Source organism: Argopecten irradians, chromosome 11 (assembly GCF_041381155.1).
Source record: "Argopecten irradians isolate NY chromosome 11, Ai_NY, whole genome shotgun sequence".
NCBI classification, from domain to species: Eukaryota; Metazoa; Mollusca; class Bivalvia; order Pectinida; family Pectinidae; genus Argopecten; species Argopecten irradians.
Window position 1 is genome coordinate 1,679,574 of NC_091144.1, and position 15,553 is coordinate 1,695,126.

At 35.2% G+C, this 15,553-nt stretch overlaps 1 protein-coding gene across 1 annotated transcript in view; it reads left to right on the forward strand.

The window, feature by feature from the left end:
• The first annotated feature begins 5,889 nt into the window (after window positions 1-5,889).
• Window positions 5,890-15,553, forward strand: part of LOC138334272 (histidine N-alpha-methyltransferase-like) — an 80,116-nt gene continuing 70,452 nt past the window's right edge. The window contains exon 1 of the mRNA XM_069282910.1: window positions 5,890-6,027. The gene's annotated coding sequence lies outside the window, so the exon portion shown is untranslated. The remainder of the gene's footprint in view (window positions 6,028-15,553) is intronic.

Below are 15,553 nucleotides of genomic sequence, written 5' to 3' on the forward strand. Positions count from 1 at the left end.
AAGTATTTTACGTAAGTTGAAATTTATGTTAAATCGACAAACTTTATATAGAATATATAATTCCTATATTGTACCACTACTTGAATATTGCTGTGAGGTATGGGATGGGTGTAATCTCGGTGATGCAGACAAATTAGAAAAACTCCAATTAGAAGCTGCTCGTGTAATTACGGGATTACCGTCTTACACGAGCAGAGATTCTTTGTACTCTGAAACTGGACTGGAACCACTCGCAAATAGAAGATCCAGAAGAAAACTGCAGCTTTTTTACAAAATAAAAAACAATCTAGCACCAAATTACCTAACAGCTCTTCTTCCATCTTTAGTCTCAGAAAATTCTCAATATAACCTTCGTAATGCCAATAATTTCTCTATACCTAATTATCGTTTACAATTAACAAATTCATCCTTTTTCCCCTCTACAATCCAACTTTGGAACCATTTAGACATAGGAATTCGACACAGTGTATCATATTCAGCATTTTAACATTCTCTTCGTAGTTTTAGAGATACTCAAATACCCATTTACTTTCTCATTGGTGATAGAAAACATAACATTTTGCATGCCAGATTAAGAAACAAATCCAGCACTCTTAATAATGACTTATTTCAAGCTAATTTAATTAATTACAAACACTGTCAATGCGGACATCCTATCGAAGATGCACATCATTTCTTTTTCGTATGCAACAATTATACTAATCAACGCCTAAAATTATTTCATGAGCTAAATGATTTCATCCCGTTAGACCTGCACCTACTTCTATTCGGTAATTCTATTTTATCCGAGCAAGATAACGAAACTATTTGCCAATCCACCCAGCAGTTTATTAAAGATACTAATAGATTTAATTAGAATATTGCTTTGTTTGTTTTAATATATTACATCATTCTGGTCTTTCCCGGCTCGGTTGACAATATGTTTGTGATAAGATTTTATAGAAGGATCAACGAACGATAAGGAGAAAGACATCGAAGGCACGGTATGTGATAGACATTAGATAGTTTGAATGGCATGAACAGTGGAATAGTTAACACCGGTGATTGTCACCTGAGCCGCGATGGACCATCTACTTTATTAAATATATATATATATATGTTACTATATATGTTATATATGCTAATAAGTCTCTCCCCCCTCTCTCTCTCTCTTTATCTCTCCCCCCCCCCCTCTCTCTCTCTCTCTCTCTCTCTCTCTCTCTCTCTGTATATATATTTGTATATAGTTAAGGTCATCCGTTTGTTGTTGTATATAATATATAATAATTGGAGCGGGCTTAATATAAGTTTGTGAACTTGTGCCCAATCCTTTTTGTGTATGAATTTACAAATAAACTATGATTAAATCATATGGTCCAAATGAGGATAATCCTTTTTTTAGCAGCATTCAAAATAGAACTGAAGCTTTTGGAAACGACTCTTTAATAATAGCAGGGGATTGGAATGTGGCGCTTGACTATGAAGTAGACACTGTGAATTATCGCAATAAAATAATACTAAAGCTAATAATGAAATTCATAACATGATTCAAAATTTAGATTTAGTTGACGTCTGGAGAGAATTTAATGTGGACGAAAGAAAATATACATGGTTTGGGCCGAATGGGAAAAGAAGAAGGTTAGATTATTTTTTGGTATCTGCTGATCTACAAAACAATATTCTTACTGCAGGTATGGACTTTGCTTATAAATCTGACCATTCCCCTATTTTTGTAGAAATTGAATTTATTAAACAACAGCGTGGGAGGGGGACATGGAAATTCAATAATAGTCTTCTCGGCGATCCCGAATATATAAACCTAGTTAAAAATATCATCACGGAAGCCATCTTACAATATAGAAAAAACGAAACAGATTGATTTAAAACCCCCCCCCCCCCCCCCCCAGAATTTGATAATAGTGATAAGTTATTTTGGGAAACTTTAAAGCTAATAATAAGGGGGAAACCATTAGCTATTCATCATTTAAAAAAAGAGAACGACAAAAACAGGAAAATAATCTAGAAAACGAACTACATCAGTTATATAATAGACACCAATCTGAACATAATTTACAATTACTACAAGCTATTTCAGAAACGGAGGGTAAATTGAAAATATTACGAGAAAAAAAAGTAAAGGGTTTGATCACTAGAGCAAAGGTGCGATGAAGAGTCGAAGGTGAAAAAAGTACAAAGTATTTCTGTAATCTTGAAAAACGACAATTTAACGGTAATATGATCTCTAAACTTGTTTGTTTGTTTGTTTGATTAATCAACGTCCTTTTAACAGCTATGATCATGTAAGGACGGCCTCCCATGTATGCGATGTGTTGCGTGTACATTTTGTATGTTGTGCGAGGTGCGTGTTTCGGGAGACTGCGGTATATTCATGTTGTGTCTTCTTCTATAGTGGAACTTTTGCCCTTTTTATAGTGCTATATCACTGGAGCATGCCGCCGAAGACACCAAGCAACACACCCCACCCGGTCACATTATACTGACAACGGGTAAACCAGTCGTCCCACTCCCTTTTTGCAGAAACTACCACTTTTATAGACTTTGGTGTGTCTCGGCCAGGGGACAGAACCCAGAGCCTTTCTCACAGGGGCGAACGCTCAACTAAATGCCAAAAGTGAGGCGGTGCCAAGGGAGGCATTAGGAAGAATAAAGTCATTAAGGAAGAATAGAAAAGATAAGATCCTAAATTTAGTCGCCTTTTACGATCATGCAATAGGGGCAGCAGGTACAATTCTTTTAACGCCCTACCTGCAGGGCTTGATTTCTAAGCTTATAAATGACAACGGTGAAGAAATAAACAATTTAAAGGATATTCTTCATGAAGAATCGGTTTTTTACTCAAATATTTATAATTCAAAGGAAACTCTGTTTAACAATATTCACCGTGATTCTTTTTTTTAATGATAATAATCCATTTATTACCAAACTGACAGACGAGCAAAAGATTTCAATGGATGGCCCACTCAATGCGGAAGAATGTTCAAAAGTTTTAAAAAATATGAGTAATGGAAAATCACCAGGTTTAGACGGATTTACTGTAGAATTTTACAAAAAAAATTTGGTCAGATCTAAAATCTTTTTTAATAAAATCCTTTAATCAATCTCTTACAGATCAGGAAATGTCAATTAGTCAGCGTCGTGGATTGATTAAAGATGCTCCATCGCCGACAGAGTATAAATGATATTCATCAATTGAACATTAATTGGTGTTTTAAGGTGTATATTTATGTCTAATTAACACAAAAAATAATATAAAATAATTCAGTATTTACGCCTTTGCTGCATGTGCACTGAGTACTTCATTCCATATAGGATATAATGCCACGGAATTTTTTCGGGTTGCAATTAATTATTTTTTATATTTTTAACTTGAAGTAAAATTAGAAGCTCAAACTTTGCAATGGTGGAAATGGTGTAAAGTAAGTAACTTTTGTGACTGAAGAAAAATACTAAATCGCCTGCTCCTGTTTTTGATAACGAAAACTTGCCATTTGTCAGCGGTGAAGCATCTTTAAATGTATTCCAAAACAAGGGAAATCAAAACTATTTATAAAAAATTGGAGACCAATTACATTATTGAATGTAGATTATAAAATCGCCTCATCTTGTATAGCTAACAGAGTTTAAAAAAAGTTCTAGTTGATATAAAGGTCGGTATATAGGAGAATGCAAAAGAATTATAAGTGACATAATTGAAAAGACAGAAGAGAATAATCAAGCAGGTATTTTATTAATGTTAGATTTTGAAAATTCATAGAAAGATGTTTGCGATTTTTTGGTTATAGTGATTTTATTTTAAATTGTTTTAAATCTTTATATTCAAACATTTCAGCCTCTGTAGAAAACAATGGTCATCTCTCCAACTCTTTTCAAGTTACACGCGGAGTACGACAGGGTGATCCTTTGTCTCCATACCTTTTTATTATATGTATTGAATTACTTAGTGCAGCAATTAAATTTGAACCCGATGTAAAAGGGCTAATTATTAATAACTCTGAATATCTTATCAGTCAATACGCTGACGACTCCACACTGATACTTGATGATGATGCAAGATCCTTAGCAAAATCACTATATTTGATCGACATCTATGGAGAGTGTTCTGGTCTTAAAACTAATTTTGATAAGTCACAGGCTGTATGGATTGGGGTGAAACGGGGTTGCGGGGAGGAAATCGAAACAGAACATAATATTTCATGGAATCATCAAGGGAAATTCAAACTTTTAGGGGTTAAATATGATTTATCAAAAGAAAACATTTATGAAGAGGATTTTTCTGACAAATTGAAATCTATCGAATCTCTTCTCTCAGATTGGTCTTTTAGAAACCTGTCTATTATTGGGGGTTGACTGTTATCAAAACTTTAGCATGTCTATCCTCAGCAAACTCATGAAAAATGGCATGTTGTTTTAGATATTTCCCTTAGTAAAGATCAATGGGAAAGCATCCATGCTCTTCCATTTCAGGAGACAAAAGACTCAAAATTACAAACTTTACAATTTAGAATAATACATAGAATCTTCTTCACAAATTCTATGCTTTTAAAACGAAATATTTTAGAACATCAGGAATGTAGTTTTTGTAGTGGGGCATCTGAAACAATATTGCATCTTTTCTGAAATTTGATCTGGTAGAAAACATTCAATTGACAGGTCTAAATGTATGCATATTATTGGTTAAAAATATATATCTTTAATGCGACAATATGATAATATTCCAAATTGGGAAATATGTAGGACATTTATTAGAAATTACAGAGCCATTGATCAGTATTCGACCTATATGCTTACACCAAACGCAACAAACAAGAACCGACAGAAATGAGAAAGTATCAAGCTTATTTTAGAATGAAGTATTATTATAACTTTATTAACATATATTGTTTCCGTTATTCATGTTTTCACGGAGAGCATTTAGAAAAATGTAACTCTTACATGTGATTGATGCAATAAGAAATATTCAAAAGAAAACAATACCATTAAATCTCGGTGTGATATACAAAACGGTCGACAATGAATATACTATTTTAAGGATTTAGTATAATTTTGAAATAATGAATTTAAGTATACACTTAAACTGTAATTTAGGAACATATATCAGAAATACCATTGATGTATTTCTGCTCTTTAGTAAACGTTATGGATAAAGTTTCAAAGGCAACAATATAGATATACATATTATTTTCGGTATAAGTTCGGTACTGTTATTCCAATATCACATAACGATAACCGTCATCATTTTATTTTTACTCAAAAACTGTGCCGTGTTTGCATCGTTATAGCAGAAGTTTGAATGAAATAAAAATACGGATTCTAGATATATATTCATGCTAAATTTTGAGATTTTACTTGTAAAAAGATAGTGTTACACTATACTTTTTTATTGCACTGAAATTTATATCATATGCTATCTAAAAACTAGCTCTGCGTCATCAAAATCGCCCTGAAGATGTAAGATATATTATGAAAATAATTGTGTCTGTACGTTTTGAAAATTCTGTAATATCATGTCACTATTGCGGACACTGTACACTGAAATTGTTAGTCATATTAATTTAAATTGTTCATTAACTGAACAAATAAGAGAGGAGTTCATATGTTCAATTGTATCAATCACAAATATAGATTTCATTTCATATTTATTTGTATATCGTTATATATACATGGATGCATATATATAACACTTATGTTGTGTAATATTTTATTTGCTATTACCATATATATCATTATCAAAATGTACTATTCATTTCGGAGGGAATAGAGATAATGATATGTAATGCCAGGTGTGACTTGTTTACATAATTGTACAGTGTACCTGTGTCGTGGGACTTGGACGCACCCAACATTCTTTGACACGTGCATTGCATGTTTCTCGTGTTTCCTACACGTTACTTCCCTAGCTGTTTTTCTGACCTCTCCTATCACTATTCAGTGAATTGCTGGACATCTGCATTAGAGGATTATCAGAAACATGACCACCATCTTTTCCCAGCGAGGACTATAAGGTCTCGTCGTGTTATAGGAAGACCGGTAAGTTAACTAAGCTTACATACTTATATATACATTATTTATTTTGTATATGTTGTGTATATGTATATTTCGCGCGTTCGTGGTCGGTGAGTTTTTCGATTACGCGGTTTGACTGCTTGGACCTACATGTAGAAAACTGTTGATTTTTATATTGTTATCAGACGAGTATTGACAAAGGCCTCATGATGGGCCTGTGTCAAAAAACTGTTTTAAACTTGAAATGCGACTTTAACAAACGGTCGAGCCTATTGTTCCGAGTGAACGAAAACTGTTTTTGTGTTTGGTAGGTTTTCACTCCACGGTTTAATAAATCACAATTGATTGGTATATGTGCAGAGAACTTCCCTGGATCTATAGTTTTTTATCATGTCAACACAAAGAAATAAATTCCAGTGGCATAGGAAGATGAAACGTAATGGGGGGGGGGGGGGGGCAAAGGAAGCAAAGCCTTCAATATTTTGTAACCCCCACCCCCCCGCGCAAACCCGCACACACAGGAGATACTTTTCATATACATTTATCATTACATAGAATCCTTGTCCATATATGAATACGCAAATTAGCGTACGAGCGCTGAAGTCTCGACATTAACACATATAAAGAACACACCCCCACGATTTCCCTAAGTAACACGGGAAATATGACTTCCGAGACCTCCTTTTCCACATCAATCCATCTCAAATATATACAAAATTTTGTATTTAGACTAAAATTGGAAAGATCTCGGACGAGTTTAAAAATCAGCTTCCTTCAATTGTAACTTAGGAGTTATAGCCTTTGCATTAATAAGTATTTGGAACTTGTGAACATGATAACTTTAGTAAATACGCACTGAGTTTTTAATCTTTTCACATAGAATAACATTGGAAATACCTCGAACAAGTTTGAATATCGGCTTGATTCAACTGTAATTGACAGAGTTATTATCCTTTGCACTAATAAGTATGATAGGACCTTGTGAACACGATAACTTGAGTAAATATGCACCCAGCTTGATTAAAAATTGATATGTAGACTAACATTGGATAAATATAAAGATGAATATCAAGGTTTGAATTATCCCAATATGTGTGCTTTCCCTAACGGAAATAAGACGGGAAATATGAATTCCGGGACAACCCCCTCCACACCGATCCATCTCAAATACATCAATGACATCGTAAATAATCATATATCGTATTTTTTTTTCATCTAATTAAGACATGAATTGAACCTGAAATAAATAAGACATTAATGTAACACCAAATCAAATACCACAGTATGAATGTACCCCAATATGTGTGATTTCCCTAACGGAAGTAACACGGGAAATTTGACTTCCGAAACCACCCCCTCCAAACCGTTCCATCTCAAATATATCCGGGACATCGTAAATGATCATATCTCGTATATTTTTATTTAATAAATAATCAAAGTCCTGTATTTTTTTTTCAATCATTGTGCCGTGTTGATGGGGACATTGAACACGTTAAGTGGAGGTAATGTGACAACACCACGCTTATTAGCACGTCAAATATTACTTCCGGACTTACAATGTCACATTTATACAGTGTTATTATTAGTGTTTGCAAAGTTATTCCTACAGGTATGTTTCCTTCTAAACATATGCATATAAAACATCATGATACCAGTAAGTCTGTCCATTTGAAAGAATGGTGTCTGCCCTGCAGGTAGGGCGTTAGAATTGTACCTGCTGCACCTATTGCACGATCGTAAAAGGCGACTAAATTGAGGATCTTATTTTTTCTCTTCTTCCTAACTGACTTTATTCTTCTTAACGTCTCCCTTGACACCGCCTCACTTTTGGCCTTCTGTTGAGTGCTCGCCCCTGTGAGGTAGGCTTTGGGTTCTGTCCCCTGGCCGAGACACACCATAGTCTATAAAAGTGGTAGTTACTGATCCTGCTTAGCACTCGGCATGCACGGAGTGGGACGACTGGTTCGCCCGTTGTCAGTATAATGTGACCGGGTGGGGTGTGTTGCTTGGTGTCTTCGGCAGCATGCTTCAGTGATAAAGCACTATAAAAAGAACAAGAGTTCCACTATACAAAAAGACACAACCCGAACATACCGCAGTCTCCCAAAACACGCATCTAGCACTATAGACACACTACACACCGCATACATGGGAGGCCGTCGTTACATGACACTGGCTGTTAAAAGGACGTTAATGAATCAAACAAACAAAAATCATATGACGTGTTTTTCATTTAATAAAGACATGAATTGAACCCAAAATACTATGGTTTGAATGTACCCCGATATACAATGTACAGGTATATACTTTCCCTAACGGAAGTAACACGGGAAATATAACTTCCGGTACCACATCTATCTCTCAAATCGAGCATAAATGTGTCTAGGACATCATAAATGATCATATGTGCCGCAATATATATGATTTCCCTAACGGAAGTAACACGGAAAACATTACTTCCGGGACCGTCTCACCTCATCATTCCATCTCTAATATATCCAGGACATCGTAAATGATCATATATTGTATTTTTATTTAATAATGACATGAATTCAACCGTAGAACTAAATACCACGGTTTGAATGTACCCTGATATATATGATTTCCATAACGTATATGGTTTTCGTTTAACAAACACGATCATATTACCCAAAATAAAATACCACGGGTTGAGTGCACACCTGATATCGATCTTTATGATGTCCCCAAACGGAAGTTACTCGGAAACTAACATTTCGGGACCACCTCTACCACATAAATCCATCAGAAATATGTGTAGGATAAAGCCATCCCGTCAAATAAACCACGTAGATAACTTACACATACATGTCGGTATCCTGCTGAAACACAATATCACCTGTATTTTCTCAATTCCACTCTAGTATCGAAGTAGTATGCTCTTTTCAAAATGAATGAAGTACGTTGATTTATTTTATTGACAAAATGTTACGTCAAAAAGTAAAGTCCTTCCTAACGTGGATACAGTGATATTTACATTGTTTTGAAACTAATTTGGTTATATGTATACTAATTACCGGTATTTGTTTTATTAACACACAAACACATGCATTATTGTTCAAAAGGGTTCCACTGTACCGAGTCATCATTATTTATTTCATTCTTCAAAACTGATATAAAAAGATTAAATACAAGGTAAATATATACATTTGGAGTTAGTAACTATTACATATACAATTGTATATCTGCATTATGCAGATTCTGGTACTAGGTATCAGGTTTTATCATGATAATATTATAACACACTAACACCCCCCCCCCCCCAAAAAAAAAAAAAAAATGTTTCCCAGACATATCTCTATAAGTTGAAGGCTGCCAAGATTGTGGCCTTGGGGTCAGCTTTCATTTATAAATAATGTCCCTACACAGGGGGGGGGGGGGGGGGGGGGCTCACACATCACACATATCTTTCATCCCAATCCCCAATTTAAACATCCTTAGGCTTAAATTTACTACATTCGTTTCATTCTATTCTTCCTTTCTAACTACATTGTACATTCAGACCTCAAATATGTATGCTTATAAAATCTACTTATGTAGACAATCATTCATTTATTCATTCATATTTGATTAATGTCGTAAGCCTTTCATTAATTGAAATGAAGTTTATATTGTAAATCTAGAGTAAGAGGGACCCTCCCATGCGAGCAATAAAGCGTTTAACCCCCTCCCCCCCACACCCACACCCAAAGATAATAATTATTATGACTATGAAAAGGGGACGAACTTAATAGTGAGTAGAGTTAATATATAACTTTCTAATATTGAGAAATTCATAACCTTATGTGAAGAGATTGATCTAATGCTCCCCATTTGGTTTTGAAAGTTGTAAAAGATCTGTTTTTTCCCCGATTTTTTTTTCTATTGTCATTCTGCTTCCCAGTTACAAAATGTACAATATATGTTATTAGATAGTTTCATTTTTACTTACACATCATTTGTTGTAAGAATTATCCGATTAATTTTATATTGAAATGTATATAATTTTGTTTCCATTGAACAGTTAAATGCAGGACATATTCTGTCATTGGAGTATTTCTTGCTACCCAATCCACAGGACACTGGATTTACACAAGCGAAATCTTCAAGTATCTGAACGGAAGTGTATAGTGACTGACTTTCACTATCAAGTAGGAGATTAGCATCATCAGCATATTGACAAAGTAGAAACTGGTTACCTTTTATAGCTATACCCCTAACACTGTTATTTGACTTTACTGATAATGCTAACAGTTCCACCCCAATTATGAACATATAAGGTGACAAAGGATCACCTTGACGACAGCCTCTACTCAAACTAAAGAAGGATGACAAATGACCATTATTAATAAAACAACTTTTAGAATTCTTATAAAATATTTCAAACCATTTACAAAGAGAATATCCAAAACTATTTTTAAAGGCTTTCAGTATGAAATTCCATTCAATAGAGTCAAAGGCCTTCTCAAAGTCTAAAATAAACAATAATCCTGACTGATTTTTCTCTTCCAACAGAGTCATGATATCATAAAGAAGTCTAGTGTTATCTCCGATGAACCTACCTATAATAAAACCTGTCTGTGTTTCACTAATGATATTTGGGAGAACCTTTTTAACTCTACTAGCTATTGCAGCTGATGCTATTTTATAGTCTACATTAAGAAGGGATATAGGTCGCCAATTTTCAAATACCTTCTATCTTTATCATCTTTTGGGATACATGAAATAATACCCCGTTTTTTATCTGTCTTACTAAGGTGAACATTATGGTAAAAAAAATAAGAATTTTCATGCTGCAAAAAGTTATCTTGTTTAGAAGTATACAGATTCTTAAAAAAATCAGTTTCTGTCTCAATTATCTCCCCTTGATTATCTAGTATACATGTATTTCCCTCTTCTGTTATTCTGTTATATTCTTATTGAAAAAGTGACGTTTTTGCAGATCACAAAAGTATTTTGTTGCTTTTCCCCATTTTCATACCAATTGGCCTTTGATCGTAGAATAAGGCCTTCAACTTTACATTTCCTAGATTCTAATTCCTTTTTTTTTGGTACCAAACTCAGTCATAAGGCCAGCACTAGGGCTATTTTATTTAGTTTTTCAAGATCCTCTATTTAAATTTCTAAATTCTTTTCATGTTTTCTCTTATAATTTATTAGAAATATTGGATATGACATTAGTTGACATTGTAGGCTCTAGATAGCTCGAATCTTCAAAAGTCAGGAAAATGTCTGTGAAATCAAACTGAATATGTTCTATATAATGATATAGTAATATAAACGTATAAATATTGATTATTAACTCCCTAGCCATGTATAACACGATTTAAATAGGCATATAGCGGTGATATAAAGCTTTTCAATGGGATACAATGGCATAGAAAGTGCGTTCCTAACACTTAAAGGTCATGTAGTCGTTCCTCCGGAATACCCAGGTGTTCACAAATCCGAGGCGCCCTACCTAGTAATATGTGTAGCATCTGTAGACCAACTTTCGATTTATCACCAATAATTACACTACGTTTAACACGCTCTGGTCAATCGTTCCAATTAAATCGATAAATCTTCTTTTCAATTTCCTTAATTTGCTCGTTACTTATATATTGGACACTTGCTAAATACGTTATTTGTGGTATCAATAAAGACTGCACCACAGCATATTTTCCTAACATGGACAATTTGTTTTTTTTTCCAATTTTTAATTAGGGAATCAATACTTGTTATTTTGTTTGCCCAATTATGATTCGAACATTAAGTTTGTACCTAAGTGTATACCTAACGACTTGACTGCTTGCTTAACCCAGTTTATTTGTTACAACTCAAGTATAACCCCTCCGTTTTAAATTTGTTTAATCTCAAACCAGATACAATGTATTTTCCCAAACTGTTCGACAATATCTAATGCTCTATTGATGTCCCTATACTCTAGTTGAGAGAGTATTATTTTCCTACTTCGTATTTTGATACCACTAATGTTTGCATCAGTTTCCATTTTCTGAGCCAGTACTTGCGTTGCTAGGACGAAGGTCAAACATGAGAGGGGGCAACCTTGCCGGATACCACGTGACACTACGTAACTTCCGGTTAACCAGTTAAAATTTTTATCACAGCCTTTTATATTGGTATATAACACCTTAACCCATTTAATAAAAGAATGGCCAAAATCAAACTTATCTAAACATAAAATCCACTCTATCGTATCAATCGCTTTAGTGAAATCTAAAAAGAGCACGAATCAATATCAAATTTCTCGGAATAATCTAAAATGTCCTGAATCTGTCTTGCGTTATAACCAATAATTTGTTTTTAATGTATCCGTTTTGATCTGTACTTTCCGGGCGTTGCATCAGTGGTTTAAGTCTTGTTGCCAATACATGAGCCGCTATTTCATAATCTAGATTTAACAGAGTAATTGGTCTCCAATTTTGCAGCAATTTTGGGTCATTCTTCTTATAAATGAGAGCTACAACTGCAACTTTCGACAATTTTTTAATCGGTCCATCTGCGGATAACGGCACGTTAAAGACTTTAATCTTTGTGGTTTTTTCTGCGTCAAATTTAGGGATATTTGGGTTTTTCGGCATTAGAAAAAGACTTTTCTCGCGCATTTTGATACCGTTAGTCAGGATCTGTATTTGAAATACACACCAGTATTTTCATAACATGTCTCACAAAATTCAAGTGTTCGGCTGTTTTGATTCTATTTAGCAGGATGTGAGATGGGTTTCTGTATTTAAATGTATTATTTCTGGGAGTATTCTGTAAATATTGTATTTATAAAGGGGACAGTTTTAGTGTTATTTTGTAACGGGATTTCTTACATTTCTATTAGCTTAGGCTGGAGTTAGTTGCATTATACAGAGATTAATGAATTAGAGGATTATTTCAAGGAACGTTCAGGAACTTCTATAATAGAAGGGATTTATCCGGTATTTGATACTTTTACACTACAGTTATTTTTGGTAATATATCTAGTGTTGTATTTTATATACATGTAACCAGTAACAACAACAAAACATCAGCGTGGATGGGTACTATAGTGACGCTCTTTGAGCAACAGAAAAGATCGTGACCGCTCAAGGAGAGACGATTTTAGACCTATCACGTCATGTAAGGAACAATACCGCGGATGTAAGCAGACTGATGGAATGTCTGCGAGAGGAGAGAAAGGAGAGGAGACAGCTGGAGTGCAAGCTGAGAGAAATGGAGGATAGGTGTGTGTGTGTGCGAGCAAGAAGAGGAAGGTGTAGTATTGAAGGAGAAACAGTATTCGTGTATGATATATAGTTACCGGTGTTCTTTTTCATTTGTCTGCAATTATTTTATTCATGGGAAAGGATTTCTTGGGGTTAATCTAGGGGTCGATGACATAACGTGATTTACAGAACAGGATACGATCCTCTGGCACACTGTAAAAAGTTGTAAGATCGTAAGTCACTGGCGTAGTCTGATCACTCGTAAACTCGGCCCGCTGTACATCTGAGTTTGTCATCTGTTTATTGTCCGGGGAAAATTTTCGGGAAATGTAATACTCGGACAGATGAACTAGATCATACGGACTATATTTATTGTATTTGCTAAAGAGATTTTAAGAACTATCTTGTATGAAAATAAGAGTGAATGTAAAGTTGGAAGCCGTTCAATAGTTAAATAGGATAATTAGAGTTTGTATGGTACTGGTGCCGAGTCTGGAATAATATATGATTAAGTCCCTGTGACATAATTTAATCACAAATATGTACGTACCGGGTAGAAATATTTAGGCAAGAGTCTTCTATATGGAACGCCAAAGCTGTCTCATATGGTTAAAATATACTATATGAATTTGTGTTCTCATTATATTGTATGGTTTTATCATTATATGATTTGATCTTATCAATATATGGTATCATTTTATCTATATTTGATTTGATTTGACCAATATATCATCACAGCTGTCTGTGTATTTGTACATTGACCACAGCTGTCTGTGTACAGAAAGACCTCTGTCTTACAAACAGTAACCTGTGTACATTGACCACAGCTGTCTGTGTATAGAAAGACCTCTGTCTTACAAACAGTAACCTGTGTACATTGACCACAGCTGCCTGTGTATAGAAAGACCTGTGTCTTACAAACAGTAACCTGTGTACATTGACCACAGCTGTCTGTGTATAGAAAGACCTCTGTCTTACAAACAGTAACCTGTGTACATTGACCACAGCTGTCTGTGTATAGAAAGACCTCTGTCTTACAAACAGTAACCTGTGTACATTGACCACAGCTGTCTGTGTATAGAAAGACCTCTGTCTTACAAACAGTAACCTGTGTACATTGACCACAGCTGTCTGTGTATAGAAAGACCTGTGTCTTACAAACAGTAACCTGTGTACATTGACCACAGCTGTCTGTGTACAGAAAGACCTCTGTCTTACAAACAGTAACCTGTGTACATTGACCACAGCTGTCTGTGTACAGAAAGACCTCTGTCTTACAAACAGTAACCTGTGTACATTGACCACAGCTGTCTGTGTATAGAAAGACCTGTGTCTTACAAACAGTAACCTGTGTACATTGACCACAGCTGTCTGTGTACAGAAAGACCTGTGTCTTACAAACAGTAACCTGTGTACATTGACCACAGCTGTCTGGGTACAGAAAAACCTGTGTCTTACAAACAGTAACCTGTGTACATTGACCACAGCTGTCTGTGTATAGAAAGACCTGTGTCTTACAAACAGTAACCTGTGTACATTGACCACAGCTGTCTGTGTACAGAAAGACCTCTGTCTTACAAACAGTAACCTGTGTACATTGACCACAGCTGTCTGTGTACAGAAAGACCTGTGTCTTACAAACAGTAACCTGTGTACATTGACCACAGCTGTCTGTGTACAGAAAGACCTGTGTCTTACAAACAGTAACCTGTGTACATTGACCACAGCTGTCTGTGTATAGAAAGACCTGTGTCTTACAAACAGAACCTGTGTACATTGACCACAGCTGTCTGTGTACAGAAAGACCTCTGTCTTACAAACAGTAACCTGTGTACATTGACCACAGCTGTCTGTGTACAGAAAGACCTGTGTCTTACAAACAGTAACCTGTGTACATTGACCACAGCTGTCTGTGTACAGAAAGACCTGTGTCTTACAAACAGTAACCTGTGTACATTGACCACAGCTGTCTGTGTACAGAAAGACCTCTGTCTTACAAACAGTAACCTGTGTACATTGACCACAGCTGTCTGTGTACAGAAAGACATGTGTCTTACAAACAGTAACCTGTGTACATTGACCACAGCTGTCTGTGTATAGAAAGACCTGTGTCTTACAAACAGTAACCTGTGTACATTGACCACAGCTGTCTGTGTACAGAAAGACCTCTGTCTTACAAACAGTAACCTGTGTACATTGACCACAGCTGTCTGTGTACAGAAAGACCTCTGTCTTACAAACAGTAACCTGTGTACATTGACCACAGCTGTCTGTGTACAGAAAGACCTGTGTCTTACAAACAGTAACCTGTGTACATTGACCACAGCTGTCTGTGTACAGAAAGACCTCTGTCTTAC